The sequence below is a fragment of the Ursus maritimus genome, unplaced genomic scaffold, assembly GCF_017311325.1.
Source record: "Ursus maritimus isolate PB19 unplaced genomic scaffold, ASM1731132v1 scaffold_10, whole genome shotgun sequence".
NCBI lineage: Eukaryota > Metazoa > Chordata > Mammalia > Carnivora > Ursidae > Ursus > Ursus maritimus.
This window is the reverse complement of record NW_024423344.1, coordinates 38,171,567-38,190,198: the sequence shown is the minus strand read 5'-3', so window position 1 is coordinate 38,190,198 and position 18,632 is coordinate 38,171,567. Positions and strand designations below refer to the sequence as shown.

Below are 18,632 nucleotides of genomic sequence, written 5' to 3'. Positions count from 1 at the left end.
CTTGGTTAACGTACATAGAATTCCCTGAATCAGTCTTTTCTTTTTCACTTAGGTAGAAAAATATTAAAAAGTAGATAGAGATTTATATACTTTAAAGGCACCCATCAAATAAATCATATATTAACATTCTCCATTTACCTATTATGTTATAGTCAAGCTATTTTTACAAGACAATGTCCTTTGTTTATATGTGTAACTTTCCTTAATATTGTGAATATTTTTCATGATTAACCATGTTCCAATTAAATACAATTATTATTTTCTTAATTCTCAAATCATCAGTTTAGTAAACAGGATTTCTTACAAGTTAGCTATACTGTCTTTTCAGCCCTACTCCTTACATTTGAAATTGCCATTATTTTCTGGCAGAAAGATTTTTGTGACTTTTTTTCTTGCTTCAATATGGAATTATCTACTTTCCAATTATCTCTGGCTTGAATTAAAAAAATGTATTAGAAAAATGTGGATGCTAGTATTCATGCCAGCACATATTGAAAAAAACATTGGCCAGAATAGCCAGACACTGAGACACTCTGGAGACAGAGCTTTAAATTGTAATTAAGGTCACAAGTCTATGCCAACTTTTCCAACTTAGCTTAAATATTACTAAATCCTTTTTGGGATATTTTGTTTGGGTTCCTACCTCTTCAATGTATTCACAATATACTAAGTCTTCTTTTTAAATGTTTAACCCTTCTAGTCATAATTAAAGGTCAATTATTCCCTATTACAATCACTTTTGTCTTATTTTGTGATCCCTTTAACATTATAATATCAGAAAATACTTCCAAATCAACTTGTCTTTTCTTAAATATGGGGTTTTGCTTATTGGGTCTTGTTGATACAGTATGCTTATGTATGTGTGATGTCAATTATTCTCTCTGTATATTGTCTTAAGCATGGCAATGTGGGGGATTGCTACTATATTTTTAGATTGATATTTTTATTGAATAAGAAAGGTTAGTAATGTGCTAGTTACTAAAGATAAGCAAGATTGATATCCAGTTTTTCCAATTTGTGTAAATATAACTCTGAGGGAATATTGATGGAAGTGCTTAATTATAGCAAATACTTGTAGCAGGAAGGAACCTAAAAGCTGGAGATAGCTGCCACCTTTACAAGTAACTTTGGTTCAATTTTAACCAATTTTAATAATATTTAGTCACATACATATAAACACTCAATAGATTTATTATTTTATTGGAATTTAGACTTTAAAAGGATTTAAAGATTCACTAAAAGTTGCCTGCATCCTTAGGAAATAAATGTCTCAGGGAGGTTAAATTGAGCAAATACTCCGGAAGACTACAGTGGTAGAGAGCAGACTTCAAAATTCCATTTTTTTAACTCCCAGGTTGCACTCCTTCCAAAGTACCATGAGCATTTTTTCAAATGAGGACTGCTCTTTCCCAACAGAGAAACATATACATATACATGTGTATATAACATACATACATATAAAACTCTATACACACACACACACACACACACATATATGTATATACAGACATACTTATTTTGCTATACAAGGCTGAATGATGCCAGTTAAGAGACATGCTGTTAATTTGGTGATAAATTAAGAACCAGACAACTGAAACAAGTGCATTACAGTATCTTTTTTAAAAGCTGAAATAATATAGTGTCATGTTCAGAACCAAAACCAGTCCTCTGTGCCTATACTTAGAATGAAAATAATTTATCAAGGTAGGAAAAAGAGGAATTTTTCAATAAAGTTTCAATAAGGAGCTACGTTGTAGATATCTACATTTTAAGACTTGCAGTTTGAGCATTTACAAAAAAACACAAAAAATAAGCGATAATGAATGAACACACCTTTCTGACTCAGTGCATAAGAGTAAGCCAATACTATCACTTGCAATACAGGACTGCAGAATAACCCATACATCTTGGTGCAATGATTTTATCGCCAAGTATGCCAGATGTCTTATTTGAAGTTATTTCAAGTTGGAAAAAAAATTAATGAATTTATTTACTTCACAAATAGCTCTTGTGAATTAATTTCTCTTCATTTCCCCTGGAATCATCTAACATGGATACTTTCCCTTCAGTGGTATTCCTCTTGGTTATATTCCTTAGAAACCACAGGCCACAAAATACGTTAGAATGAGGTATTTATACATCTATATATTTGGAGTTATACTATAAAAAATATATAAAATATGTTGCCAAAGATATTTATAACAAAGTTATAATTTCTGATGGTTTGGTTTAGTGGCATTATTCCATTTATATATATAAATAATTTATCATTATTCTATTTATACTAAAAGGAAGGAAATAAATGACCTCACCTGGGCTCTTCAAGGTCTAGGATTCTATTATTAACTTTAACTTAGTAAGATGTTCATTTTCAATATTTCCTCATCATTGCAGCATTTTAAGCCAAAAAAAAAAAAATCTTCTAGTTTACTAATCTACAACTCCTGAGTTATCTGAAGCTAAATTATAGGGGGACCTGGATAGTATAGTTATATATTAAATGTTCAAATCCTTTTCATTATATAAATCCAGAATTGATTGTTAAAGCCTGCCAAGGATAATAAACACCCCTAATTACCAAGAAGCACTGTCTCCACAAGCTACTACTCTTTTCTTAAAGGCATTTATGTGCTTTCCAGGCAGATAGATTTGCTCTGCCTCTTAGCCTGACATAAATTATTTTTATATCAATCTTTCAGAAAAGAGGTTGTCCTCTGAGTGATAGCTATGGGGAATATAGTACCTCTGGGAAAAGAAAATTAATTTGTCTCATTATTTTCTATATCTCACTATTCCCTAAGCCGCAATACAGCTCAGAAACTTATAGTGGAAGTCTAAGCCCCAACAGTTAAGTTTCATGAACAGATATCATTAAAGAGCAAAACTCCTTAAAATAAGGTTAGCTGTTGGGAATTGAAAGCAAAGAAAAAGAATAAAAGAATCCAACTAGGAGAGATATTTAACCCAGCTTCATTATTTTTACTATGACACAATTATATCACCTTGTTATTTAGCTAGAAATTGCAAAAGATAAGCACCTCATTAGAGAAATGGGATGTACTATCACTTCTTAGACAGGAGGAGGTACATTTTTCAACTGGAGAAGAAAAAGGATCTCCACAAATCACATTAATATATAAACAAATTACTTAGTTTAAATTGGCTTGCATGCTATGCCTAACTCATACATGTATCTTTTATCAGGTTAGATTTTGAATGGGATGGTTTAACTCAACAGAAATTAGTCTCTCAAAAATGCAAGCTCAGTCAAAATTAAAATAAATTTCTTTGATAATTCAACTCTGGAAAATAATATTCTTGGTATATTAACATTAATTAAATAACTTCTCAAACTTTAGGAGATTTAAATATATTTACATAAGATAATAAATATTTAAATATTTAATTAAAACTGTATTTGATAAGAATTTAAATTAAGAATATATTTGAATTACCAAGATACCTTATGTTGTACTAAGATATAAAGATTAGAAAAAAAATTAAAATTCGCCTCCTCTCTCCAGGCGTCCTTGTGAGAGTGATACCGTCTTTAAACCCTGCATGGTAATCCCGGACGCACTGCTGTGATGCCCAGAGAAGACAGGGCAACCTGGAAGTTCCAACTACTTCCTTAAAATCATCCAACTTTTGAATCATCATCCAAAAAGCTTCAGCAGACAATGTGGGTTCAAAGCAGATGCAGCAGATCCGTATGTCCCTCCGCGGGAAGGCTGTCGTGCCGATGGGCAAGAACACCATGATGCGCAAGACCATCCGAGGGCATCTGGAGAACAACCCAGCTCTGGAGAAACTGTTGCCTCATATCCGGAGGAATGTGGGCTTTGTGTTCACCAAGAAGGACCTCACTGAGATCAGGGACATGCTGCTGGCCAATAAGGTGCCAGCTGCCACCTGTGCTGGTGCCACAGCTCCATGTGAAGTCACTGTGACAGCCCAGAACACTGGTCTGGTTCCGAGAAGACCTCCTTCTTCCAGGCTTCAGGCATCACCACTAAAATCTCCAGAGGCACCATTGAAATCCTGAGTGATGTGCAGTTGATTAAGACCGGAAACAAAGTAGGAGCCAGCAAAGCCACCCTACTGAATGTGCTGAACATCTCCCCCTTTGGGCTGATCATCCAGCAGGTGTTTGACAATCACAGCATCTACGACCCTGAAGTGCTTGACATCACAGAGGAAACTCTGCATTCTTGCTTCCTGGAGGGTGTCCTCAATGTTGCCAGCATATGTCTGCAGACAGGTTTACCTAACTGTTGCATCAGTGCCCCATTCTATCACCAGTGGATACAACCAGGTCTTGGCTTGTCTGTGGAGACTGATTACACCTTCCCACTGCTGAAAAGGTCAAGGCCTTCTTGGCTGATCCATCTGTATTTGTGGCTGCTGCCCCTGTGGCCACTGCCACCACTGCTGCACCTGCTGCTACCGCAGCCCCAGCCAAGGCTGAAGCAAAGAAAGAGTTGGAGGAGTCGGAAGAGGATATGGGATTTGGTCTCTGATAATCAATTACCAAAAAGCAACCAATTCAGCCAGGTTTATTTGTGAAACAAGAAAATAAAGGCTTACTTCTCTTAAAAAAAAAAAGTTCAAGAAGCTTACAATAAACAGCAGAGAAATCGTCCTTCACATTTTTTTTATAAAAATAATTTCAATAACAGAGCCATTTGTAAAACTGTGGAAAACACAGGGGAAAATAATAGCCTTAAGACCACCATGATTATTATGAAAATATGCAAAACTGAGGTTTCTCTAATTAATATCAGAGAAATGAGTCTGCATTTTCAAGCGGAAATCAAGTGACAGGACGTGTGGAAATTATGCAGGCCTAACACAATACACCAATTCCAAAGAGATACAAAAAGTTTGACACTATTAGAAGGGAGACAAGAGATAAGGGTGGGCAAGAAGACAGTGCTTCTAACGTGAACTTTTTATTAAAATTCTAAGGAATTTTGAAGGTGTGTCCAATAATCAAATTTTGTTTGCAGTGACAGTCTCAAACATAAGATACACTGAACAGATATGAGGACCTGGAACTCTAAGTAGTAAGGCCAATTTATGCACCACAATCCTCTATTAGGGGAGCATATGCTCTCACTTGGCATCTAATGAGGCAGTCATCACCTTTTTATGCTATTCAAGTGTAACACTTTATGTCTCACTCCCTCATAGCACTATTATGCTTAATAAAGAAATATTCTGTGATTATATGTTTAAAGCATGACTTCACCTGCTTTTTCATAAACGCATGTTTCTCTTCCAGGACAAATGCACAACGCCTATTACATTATAGTAGCACAACACATCTAAACTTATTGATCAGATGAAAGAATGACAGCCGGAATTAGCAGCTCAAATGGGTATTTAGAATTTAATCAAAATTCTATGGTCCTGAATAAATCTGAAAGGCAAAAGAGAGGCATAGCAGCTGTTTCCTTTTAAGGCAAAGGGAACCACTCACTGAAAAGTATGTTAACAAAACTGCCCATAGAGTGTACTGTGAGAGGTCAAGAAGGTCCTGCATGACTGCTAGAGAAAACAAATACTAAAGAGGACTGAGGACAGAGTTTGAAAGACACTTCTGAGTACATAAGAGAAAAGACATTTAATGAAGCTACAGTTACTAAAGAAGTAAACTGTGCCAAGTTAGATATAGTCTGGATAGGGATCACTGGATTTGGCATTCAGGTAATTTTAGTGGAGCTCCATCCTTCCAAGTAGAGAAAGTGGTTACCAGGGAAGAGTGGGTAGAAGACAAAATAGGTGAATAGGGAAATACTAAGTATGGACCACTTGTTCTAGAAACTGTGGAACTGGTGGAGGAAAGACTCAACCTTTCCCTTTTTGTAGATATTATAGCATGTGCAACTTGGAAATTCTTTGTGGATCTGTCCCGAACAATTTCCAGATAGGAACAAAGTTCACATTTAGAGATGAACACAGGAAAGATGCTGAGTGATGCAATTATGACAGTGCTTGAGTTTGTTTTGTCTGAAATCCATCTATGTCTCTGAATGCCCTGTTCTAAGGTTGTTCACCACTTCTTTCAATCAGACGTTATCTTTCTGAGAGTGCCTTTTTGGCCTAAGATATTTCTCTCTGGGATCCCGTCACTTGCAAAATAAAGGACTCTGACGAATAAACTTAGTGCTGGAAAGTACTTTGAAAATTTAGTTCAATTTCTTGATCCCTCCCAAAATCCCTGAAAATTGATTAAACAGTTCAGCTACTTTTTGAGGTTTTTTACCAGATTGATGAACTATTGATTCCTAAGAAACAAAATAAAACAAAAAGAAACGAACTACTAACTCCTTGTATTTAGAAAAATATATCAGATTATCTTTTCAGTCTTAGGTCTAAAAATTTCAGAATGATAGCTAATTTATAAGGAATACGTATTAAGCGTTATGCATTATTCTAAGTACATCATGGCAACTGCCACACTTAAACTTTGCAGTAATCTTATGATATACACATGATAATTTCCACTTATAAACATGAGTGTTGAGGCACAGAGAAGTTGCAAAATTGGCCCAAGTTCTTCCAACTGATCATTTGTGGAATGAGTATTTGAACATGTGGAAACGTCTCCAGAGCTGAGGGTTAATAATTATTCTAAGTGGTACACATGCAAACAATATCATCTATTAAAATATATTAAGAAAGTCAAACTTCTTGTGGCCTACAGTATTGCAGTATGCTATGACTCAATATAAAAACTGTGGAATACTCAACAAAGAGAGTAATTTCAAAACTTGTTTTCTGGTTGGAATTGAAGTCTTTGCAACTAAATTGGTCCCTAAATAAACTTAGGTAAAACTGTTCAGTGAATTTGTTAAACTGATGGTGCTTTTTCTTAGTACAGCAACCCTGAAAAAACAGTTACCAGCTGTTTCTCATCAACCTTACTCAAATGCTTACCCCCCCATCACTGTCTAACCACCTTCTCCATGAAAGGGAGGGTACATGTTCAATTCTATAATGTAGGTGAAAACAATCACACATTTCACATACTATTCTATTTCTCTGTGTACATTCTGATACTATTTGTAGATTGGTAGCAATCTATTGTACAATTTAGAACATGAGAAAGATCATCTGTGTATCTTTAAATGAATTTTAGTAAAGACTGAATAGATCAAGGAATCCAAACAAGATAGGAAAGAAGAGGAATTAAATAAAGAAAATCAATGTGTAAAATGTTTTCACTCCACCAGAAAAGTGATTGATCTAGAGCTTGAAGTAATTACGAGGTCATTACTTACCAATAGGAATGCAAGCTCAATACTGGGTAGAATCCTAGAGGAGTCCTGTCCTTGAAGTTAGAAAATAATGGCTAGAACACAATAGTATTCAATTAGTAGCTTACTTCCTATAAATTATTTTTTTTCTCTTCCAAGTGGAACAGAGTCTATAATCAATCTTCAGTTTAGCTTCTTATCCTAGATCAGAGGTAAATTCATTCTGAAATGACTAAATTTAGGAATATGTAAGAGAAATACTAATTCAGAAAAAAATGAGAGCAGCATTAAAATGCTAGGAACACCACTATCAATTTCAGTTGTTGCTTTGGATTAAATTTTAAAATAGCTAAAAATGCCGCTTGTCTAAACTGAATTGAGATATTGTTAATGAAAGGGGTTTTTTTTTTCCAATTATTTTCAGGATAGAAAGTAATTTGAAAGATTAAATCATTTTCATCTCATTTTAAGTGCCACCAAAAAAATTTCTGTATAGTTTTAATTTGTGCATTCAATAAGTTTTCACTGTATTTGAAGACTGAAAAAGGCAGTTAACTCTTTCCCACAAATACTATTTTGGTCTTTTTTCCTTCTGCCAAGCAGGAAAACTATTAGGACAGTTGAGAATGGTAGAGTCACAGTTTGAAATTCACTAAGGAGTTTGGATTAATGGACTTATAGACTAAACTAGATATGGACATAGTTGTAGTTTATGCCCAAGAATATTACAGATGCTTCACATACACTTAACATGATTTTGGGGTTTTTCCAATACAACAGTGTGTTTTTACAAAACATCAGGAGACATCAGAAACAAAAGTTTATTTCTGTAAGTACTTCTAAAGGAAACCATTCATTGAGCTGATATTAATTACCTCATTTGGTGAGAAATAATCATATGATTCTGTGAACAATTACCACAGATCTGTATTTAGGAAAACACAATGTCTAAGATTCACAGGACATCATCCCCTGAGTTATATCATAACCGAGGAAGGAATATGATTATTCCTTGAAGATAATCAACCAATATGCTATCATTACCAAATTATCAGAAGAAAGGCTGGTAGAAAAAAGAACAAAACTTCCCTTAGTGAAACTGTTTTACTGACCACAAAATACTGTATATAATTATGATCACCACACTTCAAAATATTCTGATAGCAGAGCATGTGATTTGAGGTGAAACTGACATTTAAAAGGATTAAAGAACTGTTAGATGTTTCAAATAAGGAAAGCTAATGGCAGATATTGTCAAAGTATAGAAATAATGAGCAAAGTGCCAAAAGAACAAAGACCCCTAAGCTTTATCAAAGAACATGAAGATCACAATAATACTCCTATTGTTATTAATGAAGATGCATAAAATAAATATAATTTTATATAGCCAGTTTGGGCTAACAACAGTACTCTTCAGAGATAAAGTATGAAAACACTCAAAGTGAAGGATTTAAAATAAATTCATGCTTGGCATTAATTCATGCATTGAACAGGTATGTAAAGAGCAACCACTACGTTAAAAGAAGTAATTCACTAGTAATCTCAGTAACACATAAAGAAGGACTTGATAAAGGACATTTTAATAGATGTTAGCCTAGTCTCAGAAGTCAAGGAAGACCTCAAAAGGATGTTTAATTTGACACCTGCAGGATGAGCAGTAGTCAGTCGAAGATGATTTGAGGAAAGTAGTAAAAAGACTGCAGACAGAAGAGAGCAGAGACAGCAGATAGATAAATAATAGGCTATCTAGGGCATTAAAAATGGTTGAGGGACATCAATAATAATTTGATACTTTGGACGACAATCATGACCCCTTAAATTGCTAGAGTAGCACTATCCAAGATAGAAAATTGGGTTTAATTGGCCATAAGTCTGCTGCATTAAAGCCCTTTTTATGTTTTTATATCTTTGGGTATACGGTGGGAATTTTATAAAGTTCTATTATAATATCATCCACATAACTTCTGAATATCAATGATACTGGAAAGTAATTTTTTCACTAAAAGTAAGGGTTTCCTCTTAATAATAATTTTATAGAGTTTATCTTTGAAGTTGTAATAGAATCCAAGAAATTTGTGAGCTGAAGCAAAAAACAAATTATGTTTTCTAATTTCTGCTAAACGATCTGGCAGAGAAGAGCATGTTTTCAAATATTTTATATTAGATTTCCTGCTTTATAAAAATGAATAAATAGCTCAACATTTCATTAATTATACAAAATTATTTTTAAAGTCTCAACTACAGTGCATAATATCCTTGTGGCAGGATATTTCCATTCCATTTAGATTCTGTTGTTACATTCCATTCATTTGGGGGGAAAAAATCTAAGTATTTTATGACATTTGAAATTTGGACATTTTAAGTGGGCTTTTCTCATATTTTCTGGGTTTATGGGTCAATACTATTTTACCCTTCAAAAATAATCTCTGGTACAATAACAACCATTTTATGGACAAGATTATGCAGGGATGTTGATGAAGGAGAGTAAGAAAACAAGATATGTTGATTTAAAATGGACAGTTTTCTCGCAGCTGGTGAATAAACATTCCTTACAAAATTCAGACAGAGCTTGGAAGTAAGGCAACCTTTAATTGTATGGAGTAACTTCTATAATGGTGGTAGACAGAAATTTAACACAGAAAAAGGAATAAACTCAATATTCTAAACATGATTACAAAATTGTAACACTAATGATGCACAGGTATAATGCACTAAGAGATGAGGCATTTATGACTAAGACATGTTGTTTTTGATATTGCATTTAAATATTCAAGAGATGTGTTTTAAAAAGTACAAAGTTTGGACCAAAGAGTAAGTACAGAATTTGAAGTGGGGAGGAACAAAAACCATTTTCCAAATAATAACTTGCATTTTGATCGTTGTTAAGTATTAACCATGTTAAAAATTAAATACCAAGATGCAATAAAGCACACTACGTAAGAGGGCAGATTTTACAACCACAATGCCTGGATTCTTTACCTCTTCCTCTAGTATTTCCCAGTGATATCATCTTGAGCAAGAAATACTCAATCTTGCTATGATTTTTCTCATCTGTAAAATGGAACTAACAGTATTTACCTCAAAAGGTTTTGAAATTTAATGAGCTAATACATGCAAAGTGCTTAAAATACTTTCTGACCTAGTATATATTCGATCAATGACTCTTAGTTCTATTATTAATATCTAGGAGAGGTGATGCACAAAACATTATACAAAGTTAACATAGCATTAATAACACATCAATAATATACATTTTGGTTTTAACAAAACTACACAAACTGAAAATCCAATTGTGATTTTAAAACAAGAATACGGAAGCAACAACACAAGAAAATCTTGGTAATAGAACAATTGAGACTTACATTATGTAATTTTTTCCCAGGAGAAAAATGTGAACCTCATCAACTAAACCATTTAAAACTGCTAAAACAGCACTGTACAAATCACTGGAGGGTATATTTTAAGGAGCAACCCAAGCAGCAAGATGGTGACCAGTGGCCTGTAATAGCATTTACATTTTGTTCTACTGTTCTTTGATAAGTCGGGGGGGAAAATTTTACTATAGGATTTTAAATTTGTTATTTAAACCATTATAATATGTATGTTAAACTGCATTCAAACTGTAACTTCAAAATAAAATGAAAACAAACTGTAATAGTCTTTTCTTTCTCAAATTTATATGTTTAACTCACCCCAAAATAATGCTTGTTTTTTTTAAGCAGAACTTCTGGAATGCTGATACCAGAGATTTCTTTGAAAATTATGATAGGAAAAAAAAAAAAGTTACAGGTGAAAAATCTGTTATGTTTTTTCCGGCTTTGTTTTTTTGGTTTTTGATAGTTCTTTGAAGTTGTTTCCCCCAACTTCCCTCAGCCCGCTCTTATACTTAATTATGATGACAATAATTAAGATTTTCACCTTGAAATCTATTTCAACAAATTATTTTCCAGTCCCATGGCATGTAATGATCAGTTCATGTTAAAAAAAATTCTAATATTTTACCATGAAAATGCATTTTTAGCTCTTAACAAAATTACTTGCTTTTAAACACAGTTAAGCTTAGTAAAGACAAAACATTTACTTTTTCTTCCATAAAAATGTTTTTTAAAGGGCCTGTTGATGTTATGTCTCTGAACTTAACTACAATATTTTCCTTTATAGTTTAAATTTGCTCAGAGGAATACCTGCATGCAAGACATATACAGAGGCTATAAGATGTTAAAAAGCCCTAACTGTAGCTATCAGTACACATCAATTCATTTATTTAACACATAACTGAAGATGTACTGCTAGAGAATGCAAGGGACAGAAAAAAATACTGCCTGCTCTCTATGAATTAACAGTATTTTTGAGAATAAAAATACGAACACAAGTATGATAGAAGGACTTGAATATGACAAACACTGTAAGAGAAGTATTTATAATATACAAAAGATTAAAGATGCACTTCAAGGTGCAAGACTGTGTCAAGATTTAAGGAGATTACAACTGCAGACATGAACATTGAAGGATAAATAATACTAAAAACAAAATTATAGAGGTGAGACCATTTCTAATTGTGATAATGGCTTAAGAAGAAACAGACAGGAAAGTGAAGCTCATGTGGACAACGAAAGGCACAAGTTAACTGGAGCATGTGGGATGAAATTTAGGATGAAATTAGATTTCTGACTACCTGAATTACCAATGAAACATTCCTGGAATTGTTCAGAAAGAAGTTTGAAATGATGGTAAACAAGATATAAACCAAAAGAGAGTAAAGCCATACTGATAGCTAAGTCAAAATTAAGTATTTGGAATTTTACAAGAAAAAAAGTTGAGTTATAGAATTTATCTGCTAAAAATTAGTCTAAGATTGGGAAAGAAAAGGTAACATTCTTATCATATACTACTGAAGAAAAAGTTTCCTTTGGAGATCAGTAGGATATTACTATATTACCACTAGGTAATGAGCTTCTTACAGTGTTTCCCAAAATATTATCCATTCTTTTCTAATGCTATCTAATGTGCTATGCTAACATGGAAATGCAGGTCACTGAGAGAAAAAAAATAATCTTGTCTTAATGTAATGAGAAAGAAGTTAGGTACTTTGATACTCAACTTGATCACTGTGATGGTTAATTTAATGTTACAATTTGACCGGGCCATCAGGTATCTGAATATTTGGTCAAATATTATTTTGTGTGTTTCTATGACAGTGTTTTGGATAAGATTAAGATCTGACTCAACAGACTGAGTAAAGCAGATTGCTCTCCCTCACCCAACCAGTTGAAGGCCTGAACAACAAAAACACGGATCCTTCTAGAAGAGGGAACTCCCCCTGAATAACAGTCTTGGGCTGGAACATGGACTCCTGCCTTGAGCTCCAACTAAATCATCAGCTCTTCCTGAATCTGGAGTCTGCTGGCTTTCAGACTGGAACTATATCATCAGCTCCTACTGGTTCTCTGGCCTTGGGATTCTGACTGGAACTACATCCGCTTTCCTGGGGCTCCAGCTTGCTGACTGAAGATCTTGAAATTTCTCAGCCCACACGACTGCATGAATCAATACCCTATTGATCCTTTTTCTCTGGATAAACAATACTGTAGTATAAGGGCAAATACTAACAGTTTGAAATCTCTCTGTTGAAAGTAAGGAAAAAGACTTCTCCCCCTACCCTTTCCTTAGATCATTTACTTAAGAAAACTTTTAAGTTCCTTCTGTCTCTATAAAATGTATGTAAATTTTCTTGAAAGGTAAATAAGGCTCCAGCAGGGCTGCCCCAGGAATGTTGTTCTCAAGGACCTACAGACTCTCTTCGAAACATAATCATCAAGGAAGATATCTCTGTCATCTCTCAGTTTATGGAATGGTAGGAGCCTAACTTCCACGGGTACACCCACCAAGCTGCTAAATCATCTCCTGATCTGAAGATATAAGTTTATTTTCCCTTTGGATAAAGCCAATTAAACACAGATGGCCACCACAATTACCAAATGAATCTAGGACGCAGTACATGTGACAAATGGTGCTGTCAAGTCCTGTTACTTGAGAACTAGTTACTGTTCATCTCAAGAACATGTAAGTAATGGGGTATATATGCCTGGATATATAAAAGGGTACGATTTCTTTCTGTCTATGCAATCTTTTAGTGGACTGCTTGAGATGTGCATCGCATTCTGGTCTAATGTCTACTCAATAATTAAAGTTTTATTTATATTCCACCTTTGTGTAAGAGTTTTCTGAGTACACAGAACATTTTGTTTTTAATTAAATTCCCCCCCTGCCAAAGTAACACGGTTTTAGGGCTGGTAGAAAGATATATCCAAATGGAATGGCTCTGGTTGATCTGGATACATTTAATTATGTTCCAAGTAGTAGCAAAGAAACCAAGATTGAATTATTATGAGACTGAGGGTTTCAGGTATAAAAAAGGCTGGGATATAGTTTGAAAGAATTACTAATTAAAAAGAAAGAGTAATAACTGTTTTCACTGAAATACTGCTTCAATGGTGCTGTTTTCTGAATCTTGCCTCTTGATGTGGAAAACAGATTTTATAGTCTGTTGTGGTCATTTAAAGACTGCTTGGTTTTGTACAAGGGTGTTTCAAACAACAAAATCCTATTAAAGAACATGTATCAGAAATAAGTCTTGAGAAAAACTGAAAACAGACTAGGTGAAGACATTTTATAGTTTAGCTCAACAACCAAAACTTATTGGTGAAGAAATCTGGTACCTAATGGTGCTGGGAACATATTTTATGCTGAAATCTTTTTCTTGCAATCAAAATAAGCTTGGCATCTCCATTCTGAGATACAAATTAAAGCAAAAATGGGGAAATTGGAATGATTCAAATATGTATTATAACACTACAGCAATATATTTTCACGTTCAAAGTAATAAAAGACATCTAGTTAGAATGAGGGTAGATGAGTAATAATGACAGAGCAAGGCAATTAGCTACATACGAGCTGGAGGCTAGGTGACTGTAAACAGTGGCTTCTGGTTTCCCACCTCCTGGGGCTATGAGACCAAGAAAAGCAGGTGCAGAGCCTGTGCTCCCCTTTCCAGCTTGTGTCCTACAATAACCTATAGCTTCATTATAATATATTTACACGTGGTTTCAACCCCCCCCCCAACCTGTGGAGGAAAATGGCCATGAGGGTTCTGGCAAGAATCTTGTAAGGCCAAAACCCACCCCTAAAACCAGTAGGAGGAGTCCCTTACACAGCTGAAACAACCTCAGTTGAAGACGGCCCTAGGTATGATCCATAACCTATACAAACATAAAAAGAAGAGAGACCCCTAACCCTCGTGCAGTTGCCACCTTTGGGCCTGACCGTTCTTCCATCTTGAGAGTGTACAGTCCTTAATAAACTGCTTTGTGCTTGCTACTTCCCTTCTGGCTGTCTTTATTTGAGCATGGATGCTCACGTAAATCTTTCATGGGGAATTTCAGAACCAAGACCTCCATTGACACAACCAAGTGTCCACTGTTAACAGTGAAAGTTTATGTCAAATTTCTTCAAAATAACATGTCCAATCAAATTTTAGATGATAAAAATACTGGTTGATGAAAAAAAATTGTCAATTCCATTAAACCACCCAAGAATTCTTCGGGAAAGGGAAAGTTTACCATATTTTTACAAACTAGTAAATTGTGTTCTCTTCTAGCTACATAGTGAATCAATGTATTTTTCATAGTTGAACTTGATCTTAGGACATTATCTTTATATCTTATTTGGGAAAGTAAAATATTTTAAGAGCTCAAGTTAATAGTCAATTAAGTAAATATGCATATGCCCTAAATACTATATGTGAAGATTAACTCTTTCTCAGTTAAACAATGAAAACAAAAATAATGTCTCCTAGAAACACGAAAATGAAATTGAGTTCTCAGCAACATCATCTTTAAATCTAAGAGTCAGTAATCCAGCTCCAAATATTTACAAGTTAGCTGGAGAGCTTATATTTACATATTTTGAACAACTCAGGAAAATACATCACAGTCTGTAATTCACTTCAAGAATATAATCTAAGCAAGATATTTTTAAAAAATGGAAAAAAGAGTATATCAGACTACCCAGTCTTTGAAAAAGTCATACTTGATATCTTTAGCTTCATTTGTTATCTATATATAGATCCAAGAGAATCTGGCTCACTTTGCACCGTGGAATATGCTACAGTTTTTCCAAGATATTTCCACACAAAAAGAACTTGAATTCACAAAATCATTACACTATCACAATAATTTTGGCTGTGGGCTTACTTAGGGAGAAGGAAAATGGAAATTATTTTAACTGGCAATTTTAATTTAGAATATGGAACATGACAAGAAATTAGTGGTGATCTGAGTACAAAGGAAAAGACTTCAGCGACTGCATCAAGTGTTCAGATGTACATAAAGGAAAGTACTTTCTACATCAGAGTGGATAAATGAATAACCCCAAATATCTACATATCTTATACATGCAGGGTGTTACCCGGATTCCAATACATAAAATGAAAAAATGTTTCCTTTATTTTGGTTTTTCAAATGGGCTACTTTCATTTCTCATTTATTATAAAGACTGTCAATATATGTTTTCCCCATAGTTCAATCCAAAATTTCCAAAAAGTGACACTTATGTTGGTGGTGGTAGTTTTTACATTGTCTGTTGGGTTGTTGCTATTTCTGCCCTTTAAGCAATGCCTTAGGATGTTTTTCTGGGTTAAACTCCAATTATTCTGTTCTTTCTGGAAAGGTGCTCACTCTCTTTTTACAGTCCTCTTTAAGCCATGTATTTAAAGAAGTCATACCAAGTTAGCATACTCTCCCCTTACCTTGCTTTGAAGATTGCCTACGACTGAAGATAAACGTGGATTTATAGTATTTAAATTAATACTGGCTTTAAAATACATATTGTAGTCTCCTGGCTGTTAACAAATACGTAAAATTATATTCAATATCGTTAACCAACATTACCATTATGAAGTGGAAGAAAACTCTGTACTTATTTAAGCTATGGACTTACCTTGAGGCTTTTGCGAAGCCTCCACGGCGCTATCATGCGGTTTTTAAACCCAGAGGTACCCATTATTTTGCCCTGTGGAAATAATCCTCTCTTAATTCAACCAGAGGGTAAGTTTTCTGGCTGCCTGTGCAATTCCTGAGACCTGTTAGGTCCCCACGAAGGCGCTTACCACGTGCATGAGCTCGGCCACAAACCCAAAGGCTGTATGTGCCCCATTAATTCTCACTGTGAAACATCTGGAGTCTCTCATTTCCCAATTTCCCACCCAGAAGGCTTACCACAAAAAACTCAGAGCTCAGACCCGGAAATAAGAGGCGCTCAATCGGCGAAAAGCTTACCGAGATCTCAGCGGGTGCGAAGCAGCGGCGGAGGGCTTTTCGGCTTCACCTGAGTTTAAGAGCTGACTTGGAATCTTCAGCAGCCATCTGCCGGTCTCATCTTGTTCTCAGACTGTTTAGTAACGAGTTTGACACCCTTTACTCCAGGTAAACTGAGCCACAGGTCTGAGGAATTCAGCGCCTTCCCAGCAACACAGACTCTTCGGGAATAATTTGACCCGGAGCAGCTTTATACCGAGCGGAAGGCGGAAGCAAGGCGTGATTGGCTGGGAGGCGGAGGATTTCCTTAGAGGGTGAGCCGGTCCTGGGTCCCACTTTCTCTGGTAGGGGGAAGGAGCTAAAGCTGAGTTCCAGGATTAAGTGGCATAAATTAGGTTTCGTTGATAGGTATTTCCCCTAAATGTAGCCTGCCAGATTTAGAACGCCTGGCCAGAGGGGAGACCTCCGTGTAGCGGGTCCCGATATATGAATTAACTTTATCAAAACATAAACTAATCCAATGTTAAATCGAATATAAGTCAAATTGAAGAACGAACTATAATGTAAATTAATCGGTTTACATGACAACAGTGTTTTTAAACTTTTTTTTCTTAATTTTTTAAACCAAATTTGTAAGTTCTTGTTTTCCAGGTATTTATTTTAGGTGAGGTTACAAAATACATTTTAAGAGTCAAAAGTATTATTCTTTTATTTTTTATTTTATTTATTTATTTATTTATGTAATTACATTTCTTACAGAAAGAGCGCATAAGCAAAGGCCAGAAGGAGAGGGAGAAGCAGGCTCACTGCTGAGCAAGGTGCCTGATGGGGGACTGGATCCCAGGAACCTGGGATCATGACCTGAGCCAAAGACACACGCTTAACAGACTGAGCCACCCAAGTGCCCCAAAAGTATTATTAATTAACAAAGATACCATTTTTATTAATCTGTAATCCTTTCTCAAATATTCCACTTACAACTTTCAATACATTATCAAAGATTAAGTGTTGGGAACTGAAATAAACATACTGTTCTGTTTCTGGGCTAATCAATACCAGAACCACATAAGAATAACATAGCAACTTGCTTCAGGAAATACTTGCTACTGAAAGATAAGCCTTTGAACAAATTGAAATAGCAACATACAAAAACTAACACCTCACTCATGAATCCTCATTTAAAAACCCTTGTTTCACTTTGCCCACAAAACCAAACCTTAATATTGTAGACTGTACACATTCTCAACCAATTTTTCTCTTTGAAAGATTATTTTAAAGTCACCCTGTTTAGGTCCTAAGATTGTATATATATTCTCTCTAGATTCCACTTTTCGTGCCAATACTAAGTTTCTGTCAATGTGGCATTCTCCCTTAATGTGAGAGTCTAATGAACTTAAATTTGTTTAATCAATGGGTAGTTTATGGGGACTTTCAGGGGAGTGGGCATTTGATAATAAGGGCTTTTTAAGTAAATTAAATGGTTTTATTTAAATTAACTCTCCCCCAAATATATAAATGTAAAATACTTACCTGAAGCCTCTGGAGAGTGACCAAAAGTCAACAGATTCTGGAAGGGTCCAACACCTGGAAGAGGAGAACAGCTATGGGTGAGTTTCCCATTTTTATGACATTTAGAATGAAGAGCATCCCTGCTCTACACCCCAAAGAGCTGTAAAACTGATACAGATATCCTCATCTCACCGAACTGATGAACCAGCAGATGCATTTCAGAATATTTACAATGTATTAAGTGTGGAGTGGAATCTTGGAAAGGAGACCTGAGAGAGACAAGTCACCAAATTCTGTATATAATTTCTGTATATAATTCTGTATATAATTCCTAATCTCTGTAATATGAATATTCAGGATGGATGGTAAATATCTCCAACTAAGTCTGTAAGACTGAACTGAAAATTCAGCTGCTTCTCACAGCAGCAAACACAGAGCTTTTAGTTGGGGCAAGTAAACTCTTGATAAAACAATAACAAAAATTAATGTTTCTCTAGAGAAACAACACAGTTCAGATTCTCTTCCATGTGTAGTTCATAATTCCAGA

At 34.9% G+C, this 18,632-nt stretch overlaps 1 pseudogene; it reads left to right on the top strand.

Annotated features, from left to right (window-relative positions):
• Positions 1 to 3,587: 3,587 nt before the first annotated feature.
• Positions 3,588 to 4,605, top strand: LOC103677525 (annotated as a pseudogene).
• Positions 4,606 to 18,632: the final 14,027 nt, after the last annotated feature.